The sequence below is a fragment of the Phascolarctos cinereus genome, unplaced genomic scaffold (assembly GCF_003287225.1).
Source record: "Phascolarctos cinereus isolate Bilbo 61053 unplaced genomic scaffold, phaCin_HiC Scaffold_92;HRSCAF=631, whole genome shotgun sequence".
NCBI classification, from domain to species: Eukaryota; Metazoa; Chordata; class Mammalia; order Diprotodontia; family Phascolarctidae; genus Phascolarctos; species Phascolarctos cinereus.
This window is the reverse complement of record NW_027556324.1, coordinates 947-6,952: the sequence shown is the minus strand read 5'-3', so window position 1 is coordinate 6,952 and position 6,006 is coordinate 947. Positions and strand designations below refer to the sequence as shown.

General features: G+C 37.1%; 1 long non-coding RNA gene across 1 annotated transcript; it reads left to right on the top strand.

The window, feature by feature from the left end:
- The first annotated feature begins 732 nt into the window (after window positions 1-732).
- LOC110204078 (uncharacterized) lies at window positions 733-5,060 on the top strand. Its single transcript, XR_002323193.2, has 3 exons — window positions 733-1,001; window positions 1,674-1,770; window positions 2,168-5,060. It is a non-coding gene; the product is annotated as an uncharacterized LOC110204078 (long non-coding RNA).
- The last annotated feature ends 946 nt before the right edge of the window (window positions 5,061-6,006 follow it).

Here is a 6,006-nt window from a genome sequence, read left to right as displayed (position 1 = left end):
TTTGTTACTGACATGGTTAATGATATTGATAGTTTTCTAATATTCAAGCAGTCCTGTATTGCTGATGTAAATCCCACCTGGACATAGTGTATTATCCTTGCCATAAGTTGATATAATCTCTTGGCAAATATCTAATTTTACATTATTGCATTCTATTCATTAGGGAAATTGGTCTATAATTTTCTTTCTCTATTTTGACTCTCCCTGGTTTAGGTCTAGGTACCATATCTGCATCATAAAAAGAATTTGGCATGACTTTTTCTTTGCCTATTTTTCCAAATAGTTTCTATAGTATTGGAATTAATTGTTATTAAATGTTTGGTAGAATTCACTTGGAAATCCATTTGACTGGGAGACATTTTCTTAGGGAATTCATGGATGGCTTGTTCCATTTCTTTTCCTGAAAATGGGTTATTTGGATATTTTACTTCCACTTATTTGGGCAATTGATATTTTTGTAAATATCCATCCATTTCACTTAGATTGTCAGATTTCTTGGCATACCATGGATCAAAATATCTCCTAATCATTGTTTTAATTTCCCCTTCATTAGTGGTGAATTCATCCTTCTAATTTTTGATACTGGTAATTTGGTTTTCTTCTTTTTTAAAATCAAATTAACCAAAGGTTTATCTATTTTATTGCTTTTTTTTTTTCATAAAACCAGCACTTAGTTTTATTTATTAGTTCAATTGTTCTCTCAATTTCAATTTAATTAATCTCTCCTTTAGTTTTCAGAATTTCTAATTTGGTATTTCCAATTTGTTGTTTTTATAGCTCTTTTAGTTGCATGTCCAATTGTTTGATCCCTTCCTTCTTTATTTTCTTCATATAAGAATTGAGAGATATAAAACTTCCCCCCAAGGACTGCTTTTACTGCATCTCCTAATTTTGATGTGTTGTGCCATTATTGTCATTGTCTTAGATGAAGAGTCTTCTTGTCTTTCCCCAGCATGGTCAGTATGGAGTGTGTCGCCCGCCCTTTTAAAGTGCTACCTATGGTGTTGTATTAGTAGGATTTAGTGAGGTTCGGATTCGCTCCTATAAATGACACTCTCCAATGCACCAGAAAATAATAGGAAATAGATAATTTATTTAGAAGAAGTAAAGCACAGATAGTTTGAATTTGCATAGAAAGCATAAATAATAAGAACAATCAATAATATAGCACCGATCAAGAGAGTCGGTAATGGAAGAGAGTACATCACCAATTCAAGGGAACCTCCAAAATCAATCAACGGCTGGGAGCCCCGTTGCAGCCTGTACAAACTTGAATTGTGTAAAGATTTTCCCGGGGCGAAGCGTCCTTCCCGCGGGTGAGGCTCAGCGGGCTTACAGGACGCAGTGTTTTTATATTGTTCTAAACAAAGAAGGCTTGGGGCCAAGAACCCCTTTTTGATGCTTGCGCTATTCATGGTTTGTCCAATACACATCTGACCTTAGCCACGCTCCCATCCGCCTGAGGCTTGGTATTTTGTTTTTTAATAACATCACGTCTCACAAGGAGAGGAGCCGACCCTCCATGTCAACGTGACCTAGGAATGGCTAGTTCCTGGAATGCTAGGCCAAGAACACTCAGGAGATATGGAACGGTCATGACCGAGATTTGAACTGAACCTATTTATTTGAGTGATCTTATTAATTTAAAGGGGAATTTCCAATTTCCATTTCAGGTGTGGAGAGGAAATTGCTTCAAGGGGCGCTTCATAAATGCTGCTTGACTTAACTTCACAGTTGAACTAACTACCTGTGCTGCTAGGATCCAAGAAGGTGGGCTTTATTTCTAAAAAGATCATCAAAACACAATGTTTAGATTGTAACTGTTGCAGTAAGTTGTGCTTATATACACATGTACATAAATATATATAATTATATCAATATATATATGGAAATAAAATCTTATGTAACAAATATATTTATATATGTAACAAATATATTTACATATATATAAATATATATAATTTATATAAATATATATGTAAATAAAATCTTATGTAAGAAATATATTTATATATGTAACAAATATATTTACATATATACATATATACTGTACATCTATATAAACAAATATAAATACTATGATATATGAATCTTATATATATTAGATTATTACTTTAACCTATACACGAGTTATAGGCATTGATTGTCGTTCATATTTCATTCTCAGAGAGAACCAGTGACAACAGGAGTGTGATATCTTGACTTGTGAGTGAATTAGATTCAAGTGAGACAGAACTGTGCAAAGTCTTCAGCTCCACTCTCTGCTCCAGAGTTGTCAGAGTCCAGGGCAAGAGACAGGTCAGCACCGCTGGAGGTGGCCCCAGCTGCAGTGGGAAACCCTCAGAATTTCCAGCCGGAATCGAAGGTGCCCAGTAAGTGAGGGTAGGCTTTGACAGTTAAAACAAGTGATATCTGAAAGCAATAACATCAGTCATTGACATCTTTGTTCTAATTAAGCAGTTCCTGAGCCCAAAATCTTGCCAGTTATGCAAAATTTGCTGAATGAGAAGGGACAAATGTATAATACAATGTAGGGATAATGTAATCTAAACTGGGATTTTGTCTAGGAGGGAAGACTTGGATGTGAAGTTTAATGACAGTCCCTTAGGTGGTAGAGAGCCACTGGGCATCTCCTTCAAGAGGAAGGAAGGTGACAAAGAAATGTAGGTGGAGGGAAAGGGCCAAAAGAAGATGGTTCCTGAAGACAAACTTTACCTCCTTCACAACTAAGTATGGGCCCCTCCCTATTTAAAATACATCCGTGTATCAGTACTCATGCTTCTTACAGTATAGGATTGTTCCAACTGGAGAGGACTTTGTTCTGGCCTCCTTGGGATAGTTCCAAGAAAGAGTCTTTGCTCTGAGGGTTCCTCAACGTGACTATCCCTGATTCAGGTAAAATGGTAAAGCATTTAAATTTGTGCTCCTTCAACGGTACAGACCTTGAAGAGAACAAAAGAGTGCATTAAACAGGCCAGGTATCCCTAGGAAATTTGGTGCTGTAATGAAGCAATGTTTGTTTTTGGTGTCCTCTACTTTCCTTTTCAGCGTTCTCCACAGGGGTAGCCAGCACCCCACTACCTCATTGTCAGACCCCACTTTGTCCTACCCTCTCCAAATCATCTCTCCTCCAACCTTCGATCAAAGCCTTGCTCAGGCCCAAAGGTTCTAACACATCCCTACTATATGCCAGAGCAATGCTAGACCAATTTATTCTATTATCCTAATGACTACTAATGTAATACTGTTCTCAGCATAAGGAATTTGCAAGATGAATCCAGTAGAGATGATTCTTGCACTACATAGTGAGTGAAGGGTCAGAGTGGGGTAATAGATTGAGACATTTTAGGTCTTTTGGTGCCTGTCCCTCAAACACTGATGACTTAATAATAATAATATCTTCAGACAGTTTAATCTTTTGCTGTTCTCAGTATCCCTTCAGAGGTGTTATCATCTTGTCTAATTTGATCCTCCTCATACTGCTGTGAGGTACAAAGAGAAGCAATTATTACTTCCTAGTTTTCGGCTAAGGAAACTGAGGCTCAAAATTTGTAACATTTTCCCAAGATTATACATCACATAGGGACCTTCCTATTCTGACTCTTCTGAGGTCTGACCCTGTATATGGTGATGGATTCTTTGAGGATACTCTTTAATTTTTCTTTTTTATGAACTTTTTGTGCTCCGAAGGCAAACTTTTCTTAATGAGAGTTTCACTGATTTTGCTTCTGAGAAAAAAGCCCGGATGTGAAGTATTATGGCCACTAAAATATATTGAAGGTATCTGAAAAGTCCCAATATAACTCAGCTGTCTTTTATGGCAGGTTTAGTCCTATCCCCAGAAAGTAGTGCTATAAACTGAGTACTAAATAATAAGTGAAGAGCTTTTGGAGCCTTTGAAGTAGAATGTCTCTGATACAGTATTGTGACTATTCATTTATTTTCATTTGTGATATTTTTTAACATTAAATTTGAAAACAAAATAAGAAAAAGAAACAAACAAAATAAGAAAAAAATTGTCATTTGCACAGCAGAAAGTGAGAAAGGATTCACAAAAACAGCAATAAATTTCTGTTTGAAGAAAGCATATATAATAAATGCTACCCATTCTGTTGGGAGCTGCCATCTTTTCTTTGCTTTCTTATAAGTTTCCTTTTCTTCTCTGCTGTGCACTTTTCATTTTGACCTTTTTTTCCCTCTTCCTCCCCATCCACTGTTATACCCAGAAATTTAGCGAGTTAGACCCAGGCTAATTTTAAATTGTGGACCTTATTATATTAGTGCGCAGCTGCCAGGGGTATTCACATCCAAATCAAGAAGCCCCCATGAGGGGTCGAGCTAGGGTTTATATAGGGAGTATACAGGACAGGGAGGGGGATGGATCTTTGAAGTCTGGCAAGAGGAAGAGTTGTTTTGGGCTGGTCAAGGACACCCCTCTCCCTCTGTCTAGATATGATAATGCTCTGCAAACTTTCTCACAATGGAGGCTTCCAGAGATATGATCTGGGGGCTGTGGCCTGAGCAGTCAGATAAGGGTCTTGCTAAGGAATTTGGAGTTTTCCAGAGATATGATCTGAGGGCTGGGGCCTGAGCAGCTAGATAAGGGTCTTTCTGAGGCCCATGCATGAATACTGCTAGGTACAGTGTCCCTGGGCTGGGGAGTGGTTGTTAGAGATAGTGTTTCTGAGACTAGGGAGGCATTTTTGGGGCAAAAGTATAAGCACAAGCATCTGAGCACCCCATCAGCACAGGTCAGGGATCACACAAACCAGACCAGGTGTCCTGGTTTCTGGTATAAACATAATTATCTAAAGCCATTGTATTGCATGTTTTCTTATCCATTTGCGTTGGAGGTATGGGCTGTGCTTAAGCTACACAAGAGTACATTTCACTATTGTTTAGATTTAGGAGGAAAGAGGTCTAGGGCAAGATTAAGCAGCAACTTCTGTTTTCCATGGCCTAAAGGGTTCTACTACCTAAATGGCAAAATAATGTTCTGCATTACACCACCACCACAGAAGACTACAATTAAGAAGGGATAGGTATATATACAGAGAGAGAGAGAGAGAGAAAGATGTATCTATGATGTATGTATGGATATGTGTGTCAGTGTGTGTATGTGTATGTGTATGTGTGTGTATATATATATGTGTGTGTGTATGTATATATATGTGGACCCACATATCAATATATACATGCATAAATATATATAGGTTTATACTATACATACATGTACATATGCATACATGCATATATGCATTGTGTATATATTTATAAATGTGTGTGTATATATGTTATAAGAACTATAAACCAGGAAGCTGCTTGGAGACCAGATCACACAGCTGTGATTTTGATGGCTATATGTCTCTTACTTTTTTCCAAAGTAGTCTTAAAAATGATATAGTGACTTGTAAGAAGAAGTATATGATATACTCTGCTTTTTCTAACAGATAAAAGAGATCAAGTTTTGTATTGTATCCAATAAAAGAGGAAAATGCAAATCCCAGATCAGTCCATAGAAGGATCCTGTGTCATATTAAATGGTTGCGCTGCTATGCCGGTAGAATGTTGACCTTTCAAACACCTGATATGGATAGGCCACGTTCCATTGCATTTCTTTTCATTAATGCTCTTGATGTTCTGGACTTTTTGTTCCTCCTGATGAATTTTGTTATTATTTTTTCTAGCTCTATAAAATGATAATTGGTAGTCTGATTGGTATGGCATGGGATAAATTAATTTTGGAAGAATTGTTATTTTTATTAGATTATCTCAGCCTACCCATGACCTGATATTTTTCCAATTATTTAGATCTGACTATGAGAGAGGTAAGAAATGATTATATTTCCATATGAGGAAATTGAGAGAAAAGGTAGCTCTAGGTGAGAGGTTCTAGAACCAGCTAAAAGTGGATGAAACTGGTTGTTTGGTTAAAGAGGCTGGAAGTAGGACAAAGGTTAAGCTTTACTTAGAGTGTGCATGCATAATGCGTTCATTGATACTAAA